Source organism: Phascolarctos cinereus, unplaced genomic scaffold, assembly GCF_003287225.1.
Source record: "Phascolarctos cinereus isolate Bilbo 61053 unplaced genomic scaffold, phaCin_HiC Scaffold_4;HRSCAF=312, whole genome shotgun sequence".
Taxonomy (NCBI): Eukaryota; Metazoa; Chordata; class Mammalia; order Diprotodontia; family Phascolarctidae; genus Phascolarctos; species Phascolarctos cinereus.
In genome coordinates, this window is record NW_027555847.1 from 290,476,130 (window position 1) to 290,504,054 (window position 27,925).

Genomic DNA, 27,925 nt, shown 5'->3' on the forward strand with positions numbered 1-27,925 from the left:
GACTCTTTCCTCTAAGGACATCACAACAGAAAACCATGAACTCTATCACTGTTATTGACAAACTAAGTTGTTGTGAGCCACCAAATGTTATATACCATGGACCTGAATCCACTGAAATCCATAGCAAGATGTGGTGTAGTTGTGATCTATAAAAGACATCATTTTCTGAGAGTGGATTATGAGCACTCTGATTGGGAGCACTGAGCAGCAGATTGTGTTAAAATGTTTGTTGTTTGTCCTTCATTCTCAAAAAGGACCAATGATATCATGACAGCGATGTCTTGATTGTACATGAATTGGATTTAAGTGAGGCTGAGGTGCAAATAGTTGTCAAACTCATTCTCTCCTTCAGGGTCATCAAAGTCCAGTGGCAAGACAAAATTCAAGATGACTGGCAATGGCCTAGGATGCAGAGGGTGACCTTGGTCTTTCTAAATTAAGGTCTTTCCCCAGTCTCAGTTTGACCTAGGCAACACCCATTCAATGACTAAGGGCTAGGTAAGAATTGAGCAAAAGATGGCCTGATTTACCCTCACAAAATTATCAGTCTGGGATTATATCTTGTTCTGGTCCCCATGACCACCCCACCCTCCTTCTAGTCGGTACACTAAGTTCACAAGTAGCCAGTATAAGGTAGCAGTAGCAGGAAATAAGATTGTAAAGGGGAACCTCTAAATCATATACAAACCATCTCAAAGATCAAAGGAGAATAATTTACAAGTTATATCATATACTAACCAAAAATCACATCCTGGTAGTATGTACTGAATCAAGGGAAGCCATCTAGACTTTGCTGTCAAGAGATTTTTGGTTCTATGATAGATAATGATACACCAAATGGTCTTGATAACTTTGAGATGACAATGAATATGTTAATTTAAAGTTTTATTGACAACTTCGTGATTTGGATATGTTATTGAACTAACCCCAAGGTAGTAGAGATAAAAGTTAGTCTCTTCCCCCACAAACCCTATAAAATGAGACTTTGAACTCCTGCCCCTACCCAGCCCTGTTCCATTTCCATTGAGTCCATGTTGCCTAGTATTCCCAACTTTAAACCATGGATACATGAGTGAAACTCTCTGCCTCTGTTTCCCCATCCACTTCCCCAACACTGTCTGCCTTTCTTCACCACCCCATCCCTTATCCCCATGCTGTTTGCTCTGAATCCCTGCCTATACTTGTATCTGTACTGTCTGTGTTATTTGCCCTACTTAAGTGTGATTGCTGCCCCATTTCTCACTGCCATAGTGGTCTTTCCCAGTGAGTACCCAGAGAAGCAGACATGCCCACCCTATTTCATAATTTCACAAATTAACTCTCAATTTACAGGAGATGGCATTTGAACTGGACTGTAATTGATGGGCACAATGTTAACAGGTCAAGATGGGGAGAGGAAGTACAGTTATGGGGAAAGTACAAAGACCCCAAAGTAAAATATCTTGGAATGGTGATTAGCCTGGTTTGTCTAAAGTGTAAAGTATGTAAAGAGTACAGTATGAGATAAGGATGGAAAGGTAAATTGGAGACTAACTTGAAAGGTATAGAATTTCATATTAAGGAGTTTGATCTTTATCAGTAGACAAGGCTTCAATTAAGGAGTTATTTCAATAGTACATGGGAGAGGGAATAAAAGATTGAACTTGAATGATGGCAGTGAGAAAGGTAAAGAAAGGATAGATATGAGAGGTGTTTCAGAGATATATGTGACAGAATGTAGTAAGTGATCATATTTATGAGACATGAGAGAAGATTCAGAGATTATGAGCACCAATGAATGGAAGAATGTCAAGGATGGGAATGTCAGGATTCGATGCAGATTTATGGAAACCGATGCATTCAGTTATAGCCACATAGAACTGCGAGTGTTTGGGCATATCTACTGTCTAGTACACAGTAGGAGCCTGAAGCTCAGGAGAGGCATCAGGGATAAAGACTTCAGAGATAGCTGTGTATGAAAGTGATTGTCAAACCACTAGCAGAAGTGATATCTCTTGTACAAAAGTAATAGAGAGAAATAAAAGTGGAGAGTAGTGACTTAGCCTTGGAATATATCAAAGGCTCAAGAGAAAGAGCCAAGAACAGAGACAAAAAGGGAGTAGTTCACACAACACATGATGATAATTGAAAGCATAGTGTCATGGTAAATGAAAGAGTAGAAAGTATCAATTCAATTCAACAAGCATTGATTAATTTCTACAGCTCCTCAGTTACTCAAGTGAGCGATAAAATAATCAATATTCAAGTGAGTGGTAAAAACCAACTCTACCAAATTCTTTCTTTGCCATTCCTCCATTTTGGGGCAACCTACTTCTGTTTTCATTTATAACCAAAGCAACAAAACAGTTTTTGTGGCATTTAATAGCCCCAGCAAAATGCCTAATCAATGGACATCCAACAAGGATCTCATATTTTGAGAGAGACATACACACAGACATAGAAGGAAATACAGCAAGAGACAGAGGCAGACAGACAAAGATAGAGACAAAGAGAGAACATATAAAGTATTTACTAAGTACTTACTATGTACCAGCCACTTTGGTGAGCCCCAGGAGAAACAAATACCCTCCTTCCAGGAGCTCACATTCTTATGGCGGAAGACAACACACAGAGAGTGGGAAAGTGGGAAATGGAAGATGTGGCATGATGTGGGAATCATCAGGAAATGACATGAAGACCTGGTTCTGAGCAAGATTAGGAGAAAGCTCATCTATCAGAGTCCAGCGCCTCAGCGGGAGAATCCAACGTTTCAGTGGGGAGAGAGGAACAAGATATAGGGATGACGCCTGGAGTAGAGGCAGCATGGTGTAAAGATGGCCAGGAAGTCATTTAGAGGGCCAAGAGTCAAGTTAAGTTTTATAAGTGATCACTGAACACCAGCTCCATCCCTTATCACTTTTTGTCTGGACTACTACAAAAGTTTCTTAATTTGTCTTCCTGACTCAACTTTCTCCCTCATCCTAATCCATCCTTCACAAGATCACCAAAGTACTTTTCCTAAATCATAAGTGTTTAGGAAACTTGTTTAGGAACTCCGGCTCCCTATTACTATTAGAAGCACATATATGTGCATGTGTTTATATGTATGCACATATGTGTATGTGTGCATATGTATATATATATGTATGTTAGTACATGTGTTGTTTGTATATGCGTGTGTACATGAGTGTGTGTGTGTGTGTGTGTGTGTGTGTGTGTGTGTGTACATGTGTTCCTCTGGAATTTAAAACTCTACAATTTGGCCCTTTTCCTACTTTTCCAGGGTTCTTACACATTCCTCCCTTTCAAGCCTTCTGCCTTACTTGCTGTTTCTCACACAGAGTGTTCTGACCCCCATTTCTGTGCCTTTTGTCTTTAATGTCTTGCCTCATCTCTGCCTCTCCCTGGTTTCCTTCAAGATTCAACTCACATGAAATCTTCTGCCAAAGCCTTTCCTGGTTCCCACTCCACTTTCAGACCCCAATGCTATCTCTTCCAAGGTTACTTTGTATCTTGTACATATATATATATATATATATATATATATATTTACACATATTTGCAAACATGCAGATATGCATATATGCAAACATAAATATCTATATAAAATGTGCAATATTTGTGTGTATGTACATATGTAAGTTTGCTTATTATCTCTGCCATTAGAATGTAAGTTCCTTGAGGGCAGACACTGTTCACTTTCAACTTTTTAATCTCTTATTTCTTAGCAGAGTGCCTAGCATTATAGCCAGCACTTAAATTCTTATTGTTTGACTGATTAATCAGCGGTCTAAAAAAGTGTGATTCTTAGGACTGGAGATACAAAGACAAAAATGAAAACAATTTGGGCTTTCAGTTTACATTCTACTTTGGGGAAACAACATGCACATAGATAATTAAATTAAAAATATACAAAGTAAATGCATCATAATTTCAGGGAGATCACATTGGGAGGATGTGGGGGTGCAATTTGCATTGAACCTTCAGTAGAGCTGGGGATTACAAGAGGTTGAGGTGATAAAGTGTAGCATTCCAAATATGGAGTGAGGATTGTATCCAGAGGAAGACTGAATGTCATTTATAGGCAGCAGAAAGGAAGATCTGAAAAGGAAGATCAGTAGTGTCAAATATTGCAACAAGGTCAGAGAAAATGGGAACTGAGGGGAAAAAATGGTTATGGCAACTAGGAGATCTTCAGGAAGGAGTTCAGTATAAAACTATTCCTTAAAGATATTCGACTGCATTACATATAGAAAAAAGTGGATTTAATTTTAGCCACCTTGATTACAGTCCCAATTCTTCCACTAACATTAAGTCCCTCAGGCAAGTGATTTTTATCTGGTTGAGCCTTAGTTTTCTCCTCTATAAAAAGGGAAGGTTGAATCAAATGATTTCTAAGCTCCCTTCTAACATGAATATCATAAGATTCTGGGTTTTCCTAAGAACGACAAATGCCTCTGAACTGGAAGGCATTATCTTAAGAAAGAAAATAGAATAAATATAGTCCTTCTGGGATGGCCCACCAGGAAGTGGATCAGGCTTTAGCTCTTGATTTCTGAACCATGAAGGATGAGTTCTTCCTTCGAATTTGCTATACTTCTGTCACTGATTCACAATGAATCCCTTAGAAGGCCATTACTACTCAAAGTTCACTAGTTTTCCCATCATGAGAACAATAGCTTCTGTAAGATTTTTGGAATGAGTAGAGGGAAAGCACTTTGCAAAGGAATTATAAATGCTGCTATAAACAACAATGTGGAATAATGGAATAAAAATAATATAGACTAACAAAAAAATATTCAAGGCAGAGCTATTAAACTCTTTTAAGGGGTTAGTTGTAAACACTACTTTTGCCAGCATTTAACTACTGACCATTCTATTAAAACTTGAGTATGTTTTCTTGTTCAAAGTTATGTTTTTGGGTCCACTGATCATTTTTCCCATTAGCGACTGGGTCAGAAGTTATATAACTGCAATTCCACCAGATACCATAATGATATTGATTAGGACCCATTTGGATACTCATCACAAACTGAGCTTTTCTTGAATTGCATTCAGGTTATCAATAATAATAGCTAGCATTTACATAGCTCCTATTATGTGCCAGGCACTGCGCTAAGCACTTTGAAAATATTATCTCATTTGAACCTTAAAACAATTCTGGGAGCTGCTATTATTACCCTTATTTTATAGTTGAGGAAACTGAAGCAAACATTGGTTAAGTGACTTGTCCAACATCACACAGCTGAAAAGTATCTGGGACTGGATTTGATCTCCAATCTCCCTGACCCCAAGTCCAGTGCTCTATCCACTGTGCTATTTAGTGGACTAAAAATAATCATGAATAATTCTATAATATTTTAAAACGTGTGTGTGTGTGTGTGTGTATAAAGTCTCATATGATCCTCATAACCCTATAAGTGCTACTATTACTCTCACGTTACAGCTGAGGAAACTGAGACAGAAGTCAAGTGACTTGTCCAAGGTCACACAACTAGTGAGTGTCAGAGGTCAGATAGGAAATAAAGTCTTCTTGATTCCAGGTCTGATATTCTATCTACTGTACCATCTAGCTGCCATTTAGAAAAGCTCCCAATCTACAAACCTACAAAATCTACAAACCTTCCCATATAAGAAACATAAGGAATCAGAAGAAAAACTGAGATGAACCCTTTATAAATTTTCAAGTGAAAATGGATGTGTGAAAGACTAAATGAAGAAGAAAAATAATGTTACATCTAGCATATAAAGGAAGAGAAGAAGAAAGAGAAAATAAGGAAATTGGAAAAGGGAGAGTAAAAGGAATTAAGAAGGCTTGAAAATTAATTGATCATTTAATTAATTAACATTCATTAAGCACCGTTATGTGCCACAGGCTGAGAATACATAAATGAAAAATAAATAAATAAAATCGAGACAATCCTTGGCCTTAAATTCTATGGGGGGAAACAGCATGTCCATGCCTGGTGACAGACAAAATATATACAAAGTAACTACAATTTCAGAGGAAAGGCACCAAGTACTAGAGAATCAGAAAAGGTCTTTTGTTTAGCATTTAAGCTAAACTCTGAAAAGAACTAAGAATTTTAAAAGACAGAGGTGAGGGAGGACATTACAGAAATGGGGAATGGTGTATGTAAAAAGGATATGGGCACTGAAGAATGAAAAATGAGAATAAAGACAGGGAAAAATAGAGGAGAGAAAGAACAAAAACAAAAATAAAAAAAGATCTTAGACTAAAGAAAGGACTAGTTGATGTTTTGATGTCTTAGTTCAACCAATCCTCGAATCTCAAAACACAAGCCAAATGGGAAGAAGATTGTGCTTGTCTCTAATGAAAAATAGTCACATTGATGTCTTCTCATAACACATTCATTGGTTTATGAAGCCACCTTCTTCCAGTGAGTATCACAAATGGAGCTAATATCCCAGAATACATCATTTCGCCTTTATATTTCTGACCTAGACAACACGTGTAAAATCACTTGTAACCAGTTAAATCACTATTGATTACATGTCTGAAGGCTCATAGACTCATGTTGTGCTACTAATGTGGACTCCTGTTTTAGTTCCAACACTGGCTATAGAGTTTCTAAACTAGAGGGCTCAATCGAAATACAATATCATGTCTAGGCCATTTCCATCCACCAGAGATGTTGATCATGCCATTGATATTTATTGTAGATGCATATGGAATACTTAGGGATACAAAGTTCTCCCCAAAGAGAATGACAGCATACCAGTAAGTTCATGGCCAAACCCAGAGCTTGCTGTCATCTATTCTCAGTTCATTAACAAAGCCAAAGTTTAGAGCTTTAGAGCTTATGACAAGAAAGAGTTAGCAAACAAATATCTTCCTACTGGGGGTGGAGTGTTTTGTAGACACTGTGGGAAAATACTAAGTCCTTACCACTGTATATCTTATAAGCCAACATCCTAAATGAGGCAATCTGAGAATTATCAGTCTTTTGGAACACACAATAAAACAAAAAACCTGAATACAACCCTTTGGGAAATCATGTGTTATGAGGAGATATCAATACGATAGTTTTTCATTGGTTGCAAGCACATTTTTCTTCCTATATAACTTCCTTTGGGGTATTCATGGAAAATTCTTAAATTGGCTGGACATCAAAGATAATTCCTTATCTTTCATACAATCTTTTTTTCCTACTTTTGTTCATAGTTCTCTATCTGCCTTCTATGTCCATTTTTCTCTACTCATTTGCCATGTCCTTTCAATGACCATATTGTGTTTGCACTGTTCTAGGCTTTAATGTCATACCAAAATTTTAACTCTAATTCAAGGAGAGGCATCATTTCCCTGAAAAACCCTCATTAGGCTCCATATTGTCTAAGCTCTGTTTCTCTTTAATTGGTTTACTTGTGAAGAAGCAATTTACTTTATGACCTCTTCCCAGAGTTTGAAGGGTTTATGAACATGTGTGTGTCAATGAAGAGTTTTAAGACGCTTTCAGTTTCACTTACTGGCTTAAGATTCTTCAAATTTTAGTAACCCATTCACTTTTAAAAGGTAGGAGCTTAAATATTCAATTTGAGCCCATACTTAATATTTAACTTACCATCAAGTGGATATTTTATACAACACAATATATCAATCAAAGTACTCATATGACCTGCTAAAATAATATGAAAATTATCAGCTTATTTTGTTTTCATGAAAATATCATGTTAATTCTTCTCACAAGGTTTCTAAAAATTTGCATAGATCTGATCTGGTGACACATATACCCAGATTTCCTGACTCCAAGGCCAGAATTTTATTAACTACACGACACCACCTCTACCCCTCATTTTATAGAGGAAGAAACTGAGATATAGAGAAGAGAAACTTCCAAGTTCATAGGAACATATGATTCAGAGATGAGAGCACCTTAAAGATCTTCTATTCCATCTCAGAAAAGGAAACCGAGGTTCAGAAAGACAAAGTAACTCTCAAAGCTAGTGAAGTCAGGGGTAGAAACTTGGGTTCTTGCACTAATCTCACTAAAATCATTGTTTATAATCTTTTTACTGGAGTAAAGAAAGTCAAGATCTCCTGACAAGAGCCACTAAGTATCTTAGCTTGAAGTTTTATCCCATTACCTCACTCAAGAGCACTAGACAGAAAAGAGCTTTTAATGGTAATTGATGGACCACCTAGAGTCTAAACTTATCAAAACTTTTAAACTAGACCCACTCTGGACTCCCCAAAATCTCGAAGCTCTGGAAAGCCAGGCTTTGTTAAAGCCCATTGTGATTCAAATGGAGGTACTTGACTATGTCTTTAAATCCAAATCACTCTGGTTTTCACTGATTGGCCAACAATAGGCCCCTGCCTAAAACTCCAGTTGCTCCTTGTTTGGGTTTTGAAAGCTCAGGGTGAGTGCAATTAGAAATTGTTTATGTTCTGGCCAGAAATTCTGAGGGGCTTCCCTTCCCAGACTGATTCATTTGCCTCAATTTTTACCTAGCCTTTAATTACTGAATGGGCATTGCCTCAGACAAACTGAGACCTAGGAAAGACCTTAGCTTAAAAAGGCCAAGGTCTCCCACTGCATCCTGGGCCATCACCAGTTGTCTTAACCTATGTCTTGCCACTCTGGATGACTTCGGAGGAGAGAGGGGGGCTGATGACTTAGCACAGCTGTGCCTCACCTAAATCCAATTCACTCAAGACATCACCCTCCAGATGTCATTGGTCCTCTTTGAGAACAAAGGACCATCACCAACAACCAAAAGTAATACAAGAGAATTCTTTTATGACACTGGCAGAGGGGATAATTGACAAACACATTATAAAATTGCTGAGTTATAGCGAGAGCGGTACACTATACATATAGGAAAACATGATTTGCCATATATGTGCATGTAGGTATGCATGTATATGTATATGTGCATATACATATACATACATATACATATATTCAACTATCCTAGTTCATGGATACCAAGATGCTTTTTTAAAGGGAATTTGGTTATCCCTGTAGCTTGCAACTATTTATCAACGACCTAGTACTTAGTCCATATTTTGCCTAGTTTTGAAACTGTCTCCTAAACCAAACACTTATTCAGACCTTTATGCATACCATAAATTAATAGTGGGTGAAATCAGTTAAATCAGTTCACTACAATTCAATTTAACAAACATTTATTAAACCCCTGCTATGTGTAAGGCACTATACTAGATGCTGAGGACACAGAGCTGAAAATGAAATAGTCTTGTCTTCAAGGAATCTCCATTCTAATGGATATAAACAAATGCAGAAAGCTTGTTTCATTTGTATACTTTAGAATTAAAATGAGCTTAATGTACATTGACTCTAGCAGCCAGGCTGCTGCTCAGAGGCAGCTAAGTGGCACAGTGGATAAAGCCCTAGGCCTGCAGTCAGGAAGACTTGAGTTCAAATCTGGCTTTAGAAATATCCTGGGCAAGTCACTTAGCCTAGGTCTGCCTCTTTTTCCTCAGCTGTTAAAATGGGGATCTTAATAGCATCTCCCTCAAATAAGATAATATCTACAAAGTGCTTAGCCCAGGGCTGGAATATAGTAAGCCCTTAATAAACAACTGTTCCCTTCCTCTTGCATCTCAACCTTGTGAGATAGCAAGAGTTATTGTACACATTTTTACAGGGAGGATTTATTCTCTTCCTTCAAGGCACAATTCATATATCACCTCCTCAATAAAGTCTTTGCTGATCTTCCAACTGAAAGTGTTTTCCCAAAGTCAAAGTCACCAGGGCAGGGACACTGGGGTTTGCCTCAGGGCAGAAATTTAGAGAGCAGAGGCAGCATTATCTTGGGCACACTACCCAAGATCCCAAGATCTCCATCTTCCTCCCTTAGCAAGCTAAAACCCTTCAGAGTAACTCAGAGTACACTTTCTCCCCTAGCCCCCAGTTCTTGCTTCTCCCTAGTAGTTATCAGTCCTTTATATCAATCTCCCCCCTCCCCCTTCTTTTGGCTTCAATACCCTATAGTATGGTTATGGGCCTCTGATATTTTGGCACCATCTGATTACCTCCGCACTGGCTTTGAGAAGTAATGCTAACCAACGAAACTGCACAGTTCTGGTGTTTGGGATATAAGTACTGAAGAACAGACTGAATGACACATATAAATGGGTCCAGGAGAATAAAACCTCAGAATACAAGTCTCTTAAATATTAATAGAAATGAAAAGCAACAAAATCAGCCATGTACTAGAGTTAATGATCAAATAAAAAACACAGCCACTAATTTGAGAACTTCTGTATTTTATAGTGGTATTTCTCTGATTAAGGTGTCCTGAGGTGGCCACGAAACACCAGCTTCAACTCAATTCAATTCAACGAGAATTTGTTCTATGCAAGGACCTATACTGGATGCTGGGGGTATAAATAAGAATGAAAAGCTAGATTATTTTTGTCCTCCAGGAGCTTTTAGTAATAAGAGAGGTATATATAGATATATATATGAAATAAAATGAGATGTGTATAAGTAAATATGTAAGTATGAAATAAAATAAAATATGTTATGGATAAGGGATAGAAGCATTCTAGGTAGAGCTGTAACTAGCATTTTTTTTACCCCTGAGGCAAATTGAGGTAGGAGATTCAACCTGGAGCTTGATCCCAAAAGTAGGAAATCTGCCTGAGGTGATATCTTTAGTTCACTACTGAATCCTTCTTTCTGTAACTTTCCTCTTCTCTAGTCCTACTTCTGTCCTCTGTAACCACAAAAAAAGACATCTAAACTTCTCCACGTGCAACCCTGTAGATTCAGGATTCAGGTCAATTTTGACATCTAAGTCAGGGACTAATGGGCCTTGAAAACCTCTTTTTAGTGAAAACCTTGAAAAACCCTTTTTCCCAGGACCCACAAATATGCCAATGATCTCTCTCTCCTCTTCTTTCTCTGATTTTTGAGACACTGCTTTCTCCTGCTTCCAACTACTTTTCTATTTCCTTTGCTGGAATATCCCCTCCCCCCCTAATCCTTCCCCAGGCTCTTTCCTGGGTCATATTCTCTTCTCTCTCCTCACCTTTTTTCTTGACCTAGGCTTTTTCCCTATTCTAAGCTTGAATCCCACAGAACTAACTGCCTATTGGATAGCACCAAAGGGATAGCCCACCCAGAACAGAACTTATTATTTTTCCCACTCTAACTTCACTGCTTTTCCAAAGTTCCCCCTTTCTTTTAAGAGTATAAGCATCTTTCCAGTTACCCAGATTCATAATTTTCGATTTTTCTTCAACTCTTCCCTTTTACACACACACACACACACACACACACACACACACACACACACACACCACACCTGCTAGTCATATCTAGTCAGTTGTCAAATCTTAATTCTACCTCCACATCTCTCATATCCATAATCTTCTCTCCAGCCACACAGCCACTACTTTAGTTATGGCCCTTATCATCTGGACCATTAAAATAGCCTCCTATATTGTCTATTTCTAGCTTCTCCCTGTTCTGATTCATTTTCCATTGGATTGTAAGCTCCTTGAGAGCAGAAACTGTTTTTTGCTTAGCACGGTATCTGACACATAATAGCACTTAATAAATGCTAACTGATTGACTGACTGGCAGACCTGCCAAAATAGTCTTCCTAAAGCAGAGTTTTGACTATGCCATTTCCTCACGCAAAAACTTCCAGTGGCTCCCTATCACCTCCAGGACAAAATACATGCTTCTAAGCTTGGCACTTAAAGCCCTTCACAATCTGGCTACAACTTACCTTTACAAACTTACCTCAAATTACTCCCCTTTATGCATTCTATAGTCTAGTTAAACTGGTCTGATTGCTGTTCCCCCAATTTTGTATTCCATCTCCTGCCTCTGAGGCTTGATATTCCCTGGCTTGAAATTTACTCTTTTCTCATCTGACTCTTTGTGGGCAAGGTGTAGCTGTTTCCTTATATCTCCATTTCTTGAAAGCTTAAAAGTAGCTAGATGGCTAGGAGTAGCTACCATAGGCCTGAAGTCAGGAAGACCTGAATTCAAATATGGCCTCAGACAAGGGTTAGTCACGATAGCTGTGTCACCTTGGACAAGTCATTTTGTAATGCAGAACATTATTTTACCATTTAGGTAGTAGGGCCCTTTAAGCCATGGAAAGCAAAAGTTGGTGCTTAATCTTGCTCCAGACCTCTTTCCTCCTAAATCTAAACAATAGTGAAATGTACTCTTGCATAGCTCAGCATAGCCCGTACCTCCAATGCTAATGGATAAGAAAGCTTGCAATATAATTGCTTTAGATAATTATGTTTATAACAGAGACCAGGACTAGTTTGTGTGATCTCTGACCTGTAATGATGGGGTACTCGGGTGCTTGTGCTTGTACTTGTGCCCCAATTTCTCCCTAGTCTCAGAAACACTGTCTCTGACAACCACTCCCCAGCCCAAGAACACTGTGCCTAGCAGTTATTCATGCATGGGCCTCAGCATGACTCTTATCCCTCTCCCTGGTACAGCTACACAGAGCTGGGCTGCTCAGGCCCCAGCCCTCAGATCATGTCTCTGGAAGCCTCCCAATTCCTTAGGAAGTTCCTGTGTTGTGCATTCTTTCATCAAGACAGAGGGAGAGGGATGTCCTTGGCCAGCCCAAGGACTCTTCCTCCTGCCAGACTCCAAAGATCCATTCCCCTCCCTATCCAGTATACTCCCTGTACTTTCCTATCCATAGCCTCCAAAGACACCTGCACCTTTGGATTACCTCATCAGTGTTCCTGGCATTTCTTTCCCATGCTCTTTTCCATATAAACCCTAGCTCGGCCCCTGATCAGGGCTGCTTGATTTGGATGTGCATACCCCTTGCAGCCATGAGCTAATAAATCCACATTTTAAATTACATCTGCGTCTCGCTCGCTGATTTCTCGGTACAACAATTTAATCTCTATCTGCCTCAGTTTCTTTGACTGTAAAATGGGGATAATAATGGCATATACCTCACAAAGATTTTGTGAGTTATTTGTTATTGATGTTCAGATAAGACATTTGTAAAGTGCTGAGCCCAATACCTGATACGTAGTAGGCCCTTAATAAAGCTTGTTCTCCTTCCCCTTTTCTTTTTTAACTTCCCTTTTATTTTAAAGCCTGTTTTTCTAAACTAAATGTAATTAACCCTTGCATTGCTGATCTGTGTTTTTCATTACTCAAATGCAGCAGAGAAAAGTTAATAGAGCAGGGAAAGTGTTGGGGAGAGGAAAATCTAAACAGGTTTCAAAATTGCATTATATATATTCACAAGGTCAATTTGAGAATTGAGATGGAGAAAGAGAGAGAGAGAGAGAGAGAGAGAGAGAGAGAGAGAGAGAGAGAGAGAGAGAGAGAGTCAGACAGACAGACAGACATTTATTTTTGTAATGTCTCAGAGCAAGGGGGAAAAATCCCAACCTCGATCTTTTTAGGCAACAACTTGATTGGAGTGAGACTGACATGAGAAGTGGAGCTTCCACCATTTTTCTTCTCAATTATTTCTTTTCCTGAGGCCTGGTTTGAAAAGAAAACCAAATCCTACAGAGAAGAAGTATTATTACAAGAATGGCTGAAAGCAAAGACCAAAGAAGTAGCTAGGACATAGTAACCCAATTCATAAGAAGGTAGGAATAGTGAGAGGGAGTGACTGGCTCTCCTCACCAGTATAACAAAACAGTCCTCCACACCTCTGCTAAAGGTGGTTAATATATGCTTGGTGGGTTGAATTTGATTTTGTTAGATGGAATAGTTGTTTTTGACACCATCTCTTTCTCTTTGAATTAGTGTGGACTTTCACCAAAGGAGAGAGTGATGGAACTGAGGTCCTTTGTGTAGCTTTTTGTAAGGCTGTTCAATGTAGGACCAGACATTTAGAACTAGAAGGAACTTTTGAGGCCATTGAATCCAAATGCCTTATTTTGTTATAAGGGAACTAAGGCACAAGACAGGTTTGTGGCTTGCCCAGGCACAGCCAGTAAGTGTCTGAGTTCAGGTCTTCCTATCTCTGCACCTAGAAGCTCTAGCCTTCTTGGATTTTCCATTGCTCCTCCTGAAATCAGATGGGGGTGGGGGAGAGCAGGGAGTGGATATAGGTTCAAAGTCTGAATTCTTTACCTGACCCTTGCCCAGATCAAAAATGAATCATTTTCCCATTTAATGGAATCTGGCATTACCCAAGTTATCTTGATGATTCCATCTATTCACATGGTCATTTAGGGATTAAAAGGAAGTTAGAGTCCACCAGGCTTGATGATGTTCAATTAAGTACTAATGAGGACTGCCCAGAGATGTGCTGAACACTAGAAGAGAACCATAAGGAATGTAAGAGGAAAACAGGAAATTTAAAAGGATAGCTATGACATACTTGTGCTTAATTGGTCCACACCTAACCCACTAACTCTAATTTCTCATATTTCAACAGCAGGAAGATAATTTAGGGGGCATTTTTTTTTAATTAACCTGAAATGTGTACTTTTCCCCTCTACATTTGAAAATTAGTCATCTAGCTCAAAGAACTTTCAATTGCTTTACTCTACGTTATCAATGAGATTTTGCTATAGCTATTTCTGTTAAGGAGCCCCCCCTCCCCCGTCCCCTCCAGTAAAGGCACCTGAAACATCCTACTGAATATGAAGCAACTTAGAACAGTTTTCTTACATATTGCAGAATAAATTCTAGCCAGATCTCTGTCTCTGTCTCTGTCTCTATCTCTCTCTCTGATAATTTTTTCCTCTTCAATTTAGAATTGGCATTATAACAATTATAAAATAGTCATAGGGAGAAGGATGTAGGGGAGAGAGTAGTTTAGGAAATAATGATATTTGGTCATTTTTAGTGTGGGAAAGTTTGCCTTCTTGGCTACATAGGCCAGTCTCAATGAAGTGGTTGAATTGAATTACTATCAATTTAATTGAAGACAGTTATGTACAAATCTATTTATAAGCACTAGAACCACTAAAGAAAATAAGTAGGGAAACAATACAATGCACCATGTATATACAGGCAGAAACGGAAACACATGGATATGGAAGCTTTTAAATATTTCTTAAATCAGATAATAATACAAAGACACTCAAGATACTCAGAGTCATCACAGTAATAATGCCAAGAACATTGCCTGGAAAAAATGGGGTGGGGTGTCTAAGTCCTAAGAACAGAATTAAGGACCCACAGAACTTTCAATGAATTTATCCAGAATGAAATCTGACTAGAAATTGTCTAGGAAGGAAAAGTGTCTCTGATGGAACAACAATTCCAAGGCAATAAGAGGCACATTGATATTTTAAAATTTTTATTTATTTTTAACATTGACTTAAAAAAAATTTTAGATTGTAAATTCCCTCTCTCTGCAGCCCCTCCCTCATCCACTGAGAAGACAAGCAACACAATATCAATTATACATATGAAGCCATACAAAACATATTTCCATATTAGCCATGTCACAAAAAAAGAAAGAAAGAAAAGGCAAGAAACATAAAGAAAGTGTGTGGGGGGGGAATATGCTTCAATCTGCCCTCAGAGTTCACCAATTCTCCCTCTGAAGGTGGACAGCACTTTTCCTCATGGGTCCTTTGGAACTCTGTTGGATCATTGTCTTGATCAGAGTAAATAAGTTTTCCACAAATGATCATCCTTAAAATATTGCTGTTACTATGTGCCGTGTTCTCCTGGCTCTGCTCCCTTCATTTTACAGGAGTTCATATAATTCTCAGGTTTTCTAAACCATCCTGCTCATCATTTCTTACAGCACAGTAGTACTCCATCACAATCATATACCTTGACTTGTTCAACCATTCCCCAGTTGATGGTTATCCCCTCAGTTTCCAATTCTTTGCCACCACAAAAAGAGCTGCTAAAAATATTTATGTACCTATGAGCCTTTTTTTCCTTTTCTTTGATCTCCCTGGGATACAGACCTGATAGCGATTATTACAGGGTCAAAGGGTATATATCTAGTTTTATAGCCCCTTGGGCATAGTTCCAAATCGTTCTCTAGAATGCTTAGACCAGTTCACAACTCCACTAATATGTGCATAAATGTACCTATTTTTTTTTCCATATTCCTTCTAGCATCTATGTTTTTCCTTTTCTGTCCTGGCAGCCAACTGGTAGGTGTGAGATGGTACCTCAGAGTTGTTTTAATTTGTATTTATCTAATCAATAATGATTTAAATCATTTTTTCATGTGACTATTGATAGCTTTGATTTCTTCTTCTGAACACTATTCTGTTCATATCACTTGATCATTTATAAATTGAGAAATGTCTTGTATTTTTATAAATTTGGCTCAATACCCTACATGGTTGAGAAATGAGGCTTTTATTAGAGAAACTTGCTATAAATTTTTTTCCTGATTTCCTGCTTTCCATGTTAATTTTGGCTGCATTGTTTTTGTTTGTGCAAAACCTTTTTAATTTCACATAATTAAATTATCCATTATACTTTCCATGATCTTCTCTCTCTTTTTTGGTCATAAACTCTTCCATCATCCATAGATCTGACAGGGAGTTTTTTTTCATGTTCCCCTAATTTACTTAGGATGCCACCCTTTATATATAAACTATTTATACATTTTGACCTTATTTTGGTATACAGTGTGAGGTGTTGGTCTATGCCTACTTTCTGACAAACTACTTTACAATTCTCCCAGGAATTTTTTTGTCAAATGGTGGTCTCTTACTGCAAAAGCTTGAATCTTTCAGTTATTAACACTAAATTACTGTGGTCATTCATTGTTGTGCATTGTCTGCCTAATCTATTCCACTGATCCACCACTCAATTTCTTAGCCAGTACCAGATTTTTTTGGATGATTAATGCTTTGTAACATAATTTGAAATCTAGTACTGTCAGTCTGCCTTCCTTCACATTTTCCCCCCATTGGATTCCTTTGATATTCTTGACCTTTGGTCCTTCCAGATGAATTTTGTTAAAAAAAATTTTCTAGTTCTGTACAATGATTCTTTGACAGTTTGGTTTGTATGGCACTGAATAAGTAAACTAACTTGGCTAGAATTTTCATTTTTATCGTATTGGCTTGGCCTACATGTGAGCAATTAATATTTCTCCTGTTGTTTAGATCTGACTTTATTTGTATGAAAAGTGTTTTGTAATTGTGTGCATATAGTCCCAGGGTTTATCTTGGCAGGTAAACTCCTAAGAATATAGTGTCTACAGTTATTTTAAATTAAATTTCTCTTTCTATCTCTTCCTGTTGGGTTTTGTTGGTATTATGTAGAAATGCTAATGACTTGTGTGGATTTATTTTATATACTGCAACTTCGCTAAAGATGTTCATTGTTTCAACTAGTTTTTCAGTTGATTCCCTAGGATTCTTTAAGCATACCATAATGTTACCTGCGAAGAGTGATAGTTTTGTTTCCTCAATGCCTATTTTTATTCCTTTAATTTCTTTATCTTGTCTTACTGCTACTGATACAATTTCTACTACAGTATTAAATAATAGTGATGAAAATAGACATTCTTACTTCACCCCAATCTTACTGTGATGTCTTCTAGCTTATCTCCATTATAGATAATGCTTCTTTTTGTTTTTACTTAGATACAACTAATCATTTTCAGAAAGACACCATTTATTCCTACACTTTCTGTTGTTTTAATAGGGATAAATGTTATATTTTGTCAAAAGCTTTTTCTATATCTATTGACATAATCATATGATTTTTGTTGTTTTTGTTATTGATATGGTCAATAATGCTCATAATTTTCCTAATATTAAACCAATATTGCATTCTAGGTATAAATCCCACCCAGTCATAGCATATGATCTTTGTGACATATTTCTATAATATCCTTATTTTATGTAAATTTTTACACTAATATTCATTAGGAAAATTGGCCTATAGTTTTCTTTCCTGTTTTTTTTCTCCCTGGTTTAGGTATCAAAACTAGTTTTGTGTCATAAAAGGAATTTGATAGGACTCTTTCTTTACTTATTTCTAAAAATAGTTTAATATTGGAATTAATTTTTGCTTAAATGTTTTGTAGAATTCACTCATAAATCTATCTGGTCCTAGGTTTTGATCATTAATATATGTTCAATTTTTGTGAAGGTGCCAGCTGAGAAAGTTACATTCCTTTCCATTCCCATTTCATTTTCTCCAGATGTCTATCATAGCTAACTTTTCTTAAATTCTATTCATCTCCTTAAATTCTTTTTTATTTATTTTATGCTTAGATTTATCCAACTCTGATAGAGGAAAGTTGAGATCCCCTACTAGCATAGTTTTACTGTCTATTTACTCCTATAACTCACTTAATATTTCCATTAAGAATTTGGATGCTATGTCATTTCATACATATATGTTTAGTATTGTATTACTTCATTGTCTACAATGCCTTTTACTTAGATCTTTTGCTTTTGCTTTATCTGAGATAATTTTTTTTTACTTCAGCTGAGGCACAGTAGGTTATGTTCCAGCCCCTTATTTTAACTCTATATGTGTCTCTCTGTTTCAAGTGTCTTTCTTGTAAACAACATACTATTGGATTCTCATTTCTAATCCATTCTGTTATCTGCTTCCATTTTATGGGTGAATTCAATGTCATTCACATTCAGTTGTAATTATTAATTTTTTTATTTTTTTCTTTCTATTTTTCTTCAATATTTTTTCTTCTATTTATCCTTCTCTCTCCCTTTTTTATTCTGTCCATTTTTAAAGTCTGTTTTGCTTTGGATCACTGCTTCCCTTAATCCACTTCCCCTTTTATCACCCTCTCCTTTCTATCATCTCCCACTCTTCTTACTTCTTTGTTGGATAAGATATATTTGTATAATTAAGTTGGTTGTGCATATATATTCTTCCCTCTGAATCATTTCAGATGAGAATGGCATTCAAGCATTGCCACCCCTACCATTCCCCTCACTGTTAAAGCTCTTCCTTACATACTCATTCTTCCCCTTTCCCCCATCTCCCAGTGCATCTTTCTCACTCATCCATTTTTTGTTGAGATGATCCCAGCACAATCAATTCACTCCCATTCCCTCTGTCTATGTAAAGTCCTCCTAATTATCTTAATAATGATAAAGGCCTTAGTAGTTAATTAATTGTCTTCCAATATATGAATGTAAATAATTTAACCTTATTGAGTCCCTTATGGTTTCTCTTTCATGCTTACCCTTTTGTGTTTCTCTTGAGTCTTATATTTGAAAGCCAAATTTATAATCACTTCCAGTCTTTTTGTTAGGAATGCTTTAAAGTCTTCTATTTCATTAAATATCCATTTTCCCCCTGGAAAGAATATATTCAGTTTTGCTGGGTAATTTACTCTTGGTTGTAATCCTAGCTCCTTTGCCTTCTGAAATATTATATCCTAAACCCTTCACTTCTTTAATATGGTAACTGCCAAATCTTATATGATCTTGACTGTGGCTCCTTGGTATTTCAATGGTTTCTTTCTGGCTGTTTGAAGTATTTTCTCTGGTCTGGGAACACTGGAATTTTGCTATAATATTCCTGAGAGTTTTCATTTTGGAATCTCTCTTAGTAGGTGAATGGTAATTCTTTCAATTTCCATTTTCTCATCTTGTTTTTAGAATATTAAGGCTGTTTTCCTTTATAATTCCTTTAAATATTATGTCTAGGCCCTTTCTTTGAACATGGCCTTCTGGCTGTTCAATAATCCTAATATTATCTCTCCTCAGTCTATTTTTCAGATCAGTTGTTTTTCTGATGAGTTATTTCACATTTTCTTTTGTTTTTTCCATTCTCTTTTTACTTTGTTTTATTGTTTCTTGATGTCTCATGGAGTCATTAACTTCCAGCTGCTGAATTCTAATTTTTAAGGAATATTTTCTTCAGTGAGTTTTTCAACCCTTTTTCCATTTTGCCAATTCTATTTTTTTTTGGTAAATTTTATTATTTATTTTAAATTTAAATACAAAACAAGAAAAAGAAAAACAAAATATGTCACAGATACAGCAAGACATAAGAGAGGATTCAATATCAAATAATAAATTTCCATTTCAAGAAAACTTATATAATAAATACTATATTTTGTTTTATATAAATGCCCAGCATTTCTTTGCTTCCTTTTAGGTTTCTTTTGTTCTCTGCTGTGCACTTTTACTTTAATTTTCCTCTCCCTCCCCCCCACCCAGGCCCACCCTAAAAAAGGCTACAATTAAGCCTGGATATTTATACATACAGATAAATATCTATAGACATACACATATATACACATATGCACTCATACACATATATCTAAGACCATGCTATGGTTATTTCCACCTGTCATCTGTTTCTCTGGATAGCATCTTCCTTCATAAGTCCAAGTCTTCCTATCTTTTTCTAAATCAACGAGCTCACCATTTCCTACACTGCAGCAATATTCCAGCCCAATCACACACCACTGAGAGATTGTTTATGAAAGTTCATTTTCCCCAATTTTCTGCATTTCTTCTATTCTTGGCTGTATAGGTTTTATTTATATAAGAAAATTTTAATTTAAAATAATTGAAATTATCCATTTTATACTTCAACAATGCTCTCACCTTATAACATAATTTAAGCCTTAAACCAAATCTGCTTTCCAAAAGGATTTGTTCTGTGAAGTTTGTATTCAGTCAAAGGGCTGCACTTGAGACTAGAGGACCACATGTGGCCTTGAGGCCACAGGTTCCCCACCCCTGGTTTGAGGTCTGATACTGCTGAATCTGCTTCCTTTACATCTTTTTTCGCCTGGTTTTTTTGAAGTTCCTGACCTTTTGTTTTTCCATATGACTTTATTATTATTTTTTCTAACTCAGTAAGATAATTTTTTAGTAATTTAATCAGGATGTCATTGAATAAATAGATTAGTTAGGTAAAATTGTCATTTTTTAAATTATATTATCTTTACCTACCCATGAACAATAAATATTACTTTAATTATTTAGATCCGACTTTATTTGTATAAAAAGTATTTTACGTTTATGTTCATATTAGTTCCTGTGTTTGTTTTGGCAGGTATATGCTCAGGTGTTTCATACAGTCTAGTTATTTTAAATGGTCTGAAACAGTATTTAATAATATTGCTGACACATAGTATAGTTTCCCCATTTTTCTCTTTTGATTAAATCTATTTTAGCTTTAACTTTGTCTGACAGCATAATTAACATCCCTGAATTTTTTTTTACATAATAAATTCTACTCCCAACTCTTAACTTGGTGTGTATCTCATTTTTATAGCATTTCCGTAAAGCAATATATTGTTGAATTCAATTTTTTAATCTGCTATCAATTTCCATTTTATGGGTAAATTCATCCTATTCACATTCTAAGCTATAATTGCTTGTTATGTTTTTTCCTCCTTCTTATTTTTCCTCACTATGCTTCTCACCCTATTCCTATCCCTCCTCCCTCCTTTGCTTTACTTCTACCCACTACCTTGCTTTCCTAATCCTTAACTTAGCCACCCCTCCAAGAGTCCCTCCCTTATCTTCTCCCCCCATGCTATCTTCTTGCCCTCCTATTTCTTTTTGTATTTAGAAGACTTACATACCTTTCTAGATATGTATTATATATACATATATATGTACATATATATGCACATATATATATGTTATTCCTTCTTTAACCCATTCCTGATGAGAATACTTGCCCTTCCCTCTACTACTTTCATGCCTCATTTGTATGAGATAATTATTCCTTTTTATCTTTCTCTACACAGTTTTTTTTAGAATCACCTCATCATACACAGCTCAGCCCAAGCCTTTTTTTTCCAAACTACCCAAATAATGATGACAGTCATAAGAGTACTGATAATATTTTCACAAATAAGAAGTAAATAATTTGACCTTACTGAGTCCCTTATAACTGGTCTTTAACATTTACCTTATATTTCTCCTAGAAGTTATATGTTGAATTTTTCCTTAAGTTCTGCTGTTTTTATTACAAATACCTGAAAGTCTTTCAGTTCATTAAATATCATTTTTTTTTCCATTCAGGATTATAGTTAACTTTGCTAGATAAGTTACCCTTGGTTGTAACCCCTGCTCTTTTGCTCCACGAAATATAGTATTCAAGACCTATGGTCCTTCAATGTAGTAGCTGCTAGGTATTACTATTATTAATAATGGAACATAATCTACTATGCTTCACTGTAGCTCTATGACATTGAAATTGTTTTTTTTTCTTGTTGCTACCAATATTTTCACTTTAACCTGTGAGCCTTGAATATATGATATTCCTCTAAGTTTTCCCCCTGAGATCTGTTTTAAATGGTAATTGGTGGATTTTTTTTTCTATTTCTACTTTGCCATCTTGTTTTAGAACTTCAGGGCACTTTTCCTTGATAATTTCTTGTAATATTGTATCAAGATGTTTTTTATTCTAATTTTCAGGTAGTCAGACTATTCTTACATTATTTCTTCTTGATCTGTTCTCCAGATCAGTAGAGGCCAACTCTTCTATTGATTCTCTTCTATTTTTTTCATTCTTTTGATATTGTTTTATTATTTCTTGGTATCTTAGAATGTTATTAGCTTTCTTTTGCCCAATTCTAGTTTTCAAGAATTGTTTTCTTCCTTGAGTTTTTGATTCTCTATTTCAAGTTGGTTGACTTTATTACCACAATTTTCTTGATTTTCTTGGATTGCTCTTTTTTTTCTAATTTTTTCCTTCATCTTTCTTATTTGGTTTTTAAAGTTCTTTTTAAGTTCCTCCAATAACTCTTTTTGTACTTGGGGCCATTTGACATTTCTCATTGAGAAAGGAGTGCTTTTTTTTTGCTCCATTATCTTCCTCTGAATATGAATTCAAACCTTCTCTATCCCCATAATAGCTATCTGTAGTTGGGTTCTTTCTTTCTTTGCTTGCTTATTTTTATTTATTTTATTTATTTTGTTTTTAGTAGCTATTAGTATAATCAAATTGCAGTCCCAAGGCATGGGAAAGGATGCCCCAAGCCTCAGGTCCTTTTTACCGTTATTTTCTGAGGTCTATCCTGGGTTCAACCTTGGGCTCTCCTCTCCACTCCTAAGCCATGGTCAGGGCCCCTAGGCACACTGTCCTGCAAATGATCTTGCTTGGTCAAGTCCCTCAGGTGGCTGCAAACTACAGCTATCCTCTGGCCTGGAACAGAAACTAGAGATTCTGTTCTCCTGCAAGTGCCCACATCTACCAGGTATTGCTGCTGCACTCACCAGGTGTGTGCCAGCTCCTTCTCCCCCACAGTCACAGCCCGGGACACATCTGGTCAACACAACTGTACTTGGTATCCCCTAACAGTGGAAGGTCCTTCAATCTTCTCCTACTCAGCCATCAGACCCCCACACTGTCTATAAGATGACAGTTTCTAAGGCTGAGGCTGCCTCCCAAACCAGATGCCCCCAGGGCTTGCTGTTTGTTGATTCTGCAGAGTCAGCCTGGAAGCATTTACACTTCACTCAGGCTGAACCCCTGTCCCTGGAGGTTGGGTCTTTCCTGAAGTCTTCTCAAGTTGTCTTAGGAGAACAACTGCTTATCCTTAACTTTTATTTCTACTGCTCCACATTCCTTCTGAGGCAATGTTCTATCTTTATTTGTCAAGGAAATTTGGAGAACTGAAAGTTTTCTGACCTACTCATCATCTTCCCAGAATCCTCTATCCCAATTATATTTTAAGCTGTTATTTTTGTGCCTTTTTTATCAAACTATTAATTCTTTTCATAATTTTCTTGCATCACTCTCATATTTTCCCAATTTTTTTTATCAGTCTTATTTGATTTTGAAAATCATTTTTACCTCTTCCCAGAATTCTTGTTGGGCTTGTGTCCAACTCACTTTTATTTTTTAGGCTTTGCTTGCAGCTATTTTAACACTGTTGTCTTCTTTTGAGTTTGTGTCTTGATCTCAGCCACACGATAGCTTTTTATGGTGGGGCTCTTCTTTGTTGTTTGCTTATTTTTCCATCCTATTTCTTGACTGAACTTTATGTTAAAGTCAGGCTTTCTTCCAGGAGTATATGTGGGATGAACAGGAAGACCACTATCCCAAATTTTAGGCATTTTGCATTGCTATTTTGGAAGTTTTGGGTGTTTCCAAAACGATGTATCCAGAGAGAGGTATGTTCACTGCTCTCCTGGTATGAGCTCTGGTCTTTTACCCATGAAGGGCCCCAATCTCTTGAAGCCACAAAAGATACTGCTCCTCATGGCCCTTGCTCCCTTGGGACCAAAAGCTATACTGCTTCTCAAAGCCCCTGATCCCTTGTGATTGAAAGTTCTCTCTACCCTGGAACTGTGACCTGGTATAGACAATGGGGTTACCTAACAGCACATTATACTGCACCCAGTGCTAGCCCAGGGGTCAACTGGAATCTCTTTCTGGACAGTGGCCAGATCCCCTTATAGTCCCAGGCTTAAGAGCTCCTGAAGCCACTGCTGCCATTCTTGCTACCTCCAAGGTCTCAAGCTGGGCTTTAAGCTAGGACTTTCCCCAGAGTCACATAGCTCTCCTTCCAACTTCCTAAGTTGTCTTGGGCTGGAAAAATGTCTCACCCCAACCTTTAGTTGGTTCTGCCATTCTGAAGTTGATTTGAGGCAATATTTTTAAATGGTTTTGAGGGGAAGGCTCGGGGAGCTTGGCTGCTTATAGAAACTCCACTAGCTTCAAGAAACTGATTTTTGAATTTAATTTCACAAAAGCCGTCATCTCAGTATGGATTTGGAAAAGGCAACTAGAATACTGGAGCATCACATATTTTGTATATTTGTCTGAGTAATTTGATACTAACATCTGGCAAGTGAGTAATTTGGCAACATAGTTGGCATTTTAGGCAATTTAAATTTATGGGTAATTTGGACTGGCAGAATTTCAAGATGATAATGGAATGTAAATAGAGCTAGCTATAAATCTGATTCAGTTTATTATTTGGGAATTCATCTAGTTGGAAATATTAATGGAGAAAATTATTATCATTGGAATTGTTATGGATAACATTTGAGGCCCATTATTTGAGGATAATATTTGACATACACCCTTTAATATTGATAACTATATTCTATGGGGTTTTTAATGCAACTAACACAGAATGCTGAAACTAAGAGATACTTTCGTGAAATATTTTATCCACATAGATTCAACTGAACAAATATTGATGAATTGATAGCAATGAATTCCTAATAATCTCTCTGAACTTCAGTCCCTATCACCAACTGTCTTCTGAACATCTTCAACTAGAAGTCTTATAGATATCTCAATTTCAATTCAAAACAGAATTCATAAAATTGATCCCCCAAACCCATCCCTCTTCTATATTTTCCTATATCTGTCAAGTACATATCATTCCAATCACAAGGGTTCATGAAACAGGAGTCACCCTTGAAGCCTCATTCTCAGACCAGAGATAGAGAGAGAGACGGAGACAAGGAGTGAGACACAAAGAGAGAGACAGAGACAGAGAGACAGAGAGAGACAGAAAGACAGAGACAGAGACAGACAGAGAGACAGAGAGAGAGCAAATTATTTGTCTTAACTTGTCCATTCTACCTTCACATCTCTCATACTTATGTCCTTTTCTCCACTCACATATACACCCCTAATTCAGACCCTTTTCAGAATTTGACTAGATTAATAAGATCATAGCTGCAGAATTGGAAGAGACCACAGACGTCATCTAGTTCCACTCCCTCATTTTACAAATGAAGAAATAATCTTGTTGATACTAGTTAAGTGGAAGGTTAAGTGACTCGCCAAAACCACATAGGTGGTAAACATTAAAGGTGGAATTTGAAGCCAGGCTCACTAACTGCAGAGCCACTGCTCTTTTTAATAGGCTCCCCCCTCATTCATTCTCCACACAGCCGACAAAGTGATTTTCCTAAAGCACAGGTCTGCCCATGTTATGCGCCTGCTTAAAAAGCTCCCAGAGCTCCTTGTTACTTTTGGGATAAAAATACAAAATTCTCTGTTTGGCTTTTAGAGTCTTTCTTAATCTGACTCCAGACTACCTTTCCAGACTTAATAGATATTTCTCCTATTCACACTCTTAACGGTTTAGTCAAACCAGCCTATCTGCTATTCTCTAAACATGATGGTTCTTCTCTCACCAGTACATTTGTACAGGTCATCCATCTCTTGTGCATTTGCAAAGCTTGTCTATCTCTTGAGGATTTGCACAGGAGACATTTATGTCCCTCCCGTCTCCCCACGCCTGGAATGTTCTCGGTTCCTACCTCTACCTCTTGGAACCCCCAACTTCTTATGAGTTTCAGCTCAAGTTCCACCTCCTTCGAAAGACTTGTCTTACTTTATCCAGCTGTTAGCACTTCTCTGAATCACTTTGCATTCACTTTGTATATCTGATATTTACTTATCTTTGAACAGATTGTATCCCATTCCTCATAGTAGAATGTAAGTTTCTTGAAAGCAAAGACTGTCTTGCTTTTGCCTTTGTATCCCTACTGCCTAATACTATGCCTAAGGCACAATTAAAATTTACAGAATGCTTATTGATTGATTTAATTATTTAGTTTTACATTTTATACTTTAATTGTTTATTAATTTATTTCAACTAGGTATATGTGACATGTGGTAAGAATGAGGGATAAGTGATACAGAGTCCAAATGTTATACTGGTATTTATGCAAGGTCAAGAATAATTAAGGAGGGGCCTCTTCGTATTAAATGGAGCTCCAATGGAAGAGTTATAGGGGACCTCGAGTAGGACTTTCACAGAATGGGGGATCAAGGATGGGCTATAGATCATAGATCCTTCCAAATGTGGCCCATTTAAGCTATGGGACATCTCTATCCTAACTTCCACTACCAGTGATGAGTCAGGTCCCCAGATCTTGGCTACATCCTCATCCTCAGGGTTCTAGGGGTAACCCGGAGGGCTCAGGACAATTCTTTTAACATTTTTTAACAGCTCAACCCTGAACTGGCATAATCCTCTTCCTCAAAGTTATCAGTTGTGAATCAGTTTAGTTAACTAACCTTAAGTAGGTTTTAGATAGGGCTATTTACCAAGGAAGCACAATAAGAACAGTTGATTTAAATATCTGCAACATAGTCTCCAACAAGAGCAGACAGAGGGGAACCGGGCTCACGCTTAAAGAGCACGTGCAGTAAAGTGGTAACATCCAGATCCTATTTGCTGGAAGTTCTTTTCTGCCATTTGTGGAGTGTTCAAAGCTACACTCATGAAGAGCACATTTGCATCCATCATTGTTAATGGCTCCTGATACAGATGCTGTGAGCAGCTGATACTACTTATGGGAAGATGGGAAGTCCAACATTATTCAGACCCTTCCAAACTGGAAGGTCATCCTCTGGTCAAAGGCAGGGGAAGCAGGTGGGGGAAGGAGAGAGTGAGGAGATCTGGCCAAAGCCCAGACCTAGTCTCCCCTTTCCCCCAGGGTATTCTTCATCAGGGTGCTGGAAAGCTACATTTGCTCCAGTTTCTATATCAGCCTCCCATTCCAGCTGACTCAATGCTTTTTTTACCTGACCCAGAGAGTATAGGAAAATCCCACAACGATTAGAACAGACCTCTTGTCTGGAATCCTTTCTTTCATCAAATAGCTTTTTAAAATTGTTGTTGTTTTTCAGTCGTTCAGCTGTGTTTGACTCTTCATGACCCCATGGACCATATCATCCATAGGGTTTTTGTATCAAAAGTATTGGACTGATTTTCCATTTCCTTCTTCACCTTGAAAAGACTTTTTATACTTAGTCTATAGTCTTTTGATTAATTTGAGACATGTACTTACTAGTTGTTGTTGTTCATTTTCAAAGAGGACCAATGCCACTATCCTGTGTGTGAATTGGATTTAAGTGAGACAGAGTTACACAAAGTCATCAATCTCACTCTCTTTCTGAGTCATTGAAGTCTAGTTGCAGGGAAAAAGTCAAGATAACTAGCAATGGCCCAGGACACAATGAGTGACCCTGGCATCTCTGATACCTGACCAAGCTCTAAGTGCTCAATAGCACCTGCTTCAGCCACTTTCATGGCCACTGGAACAAAGTGTTCTCATCCCTCTATTCCACTCAGG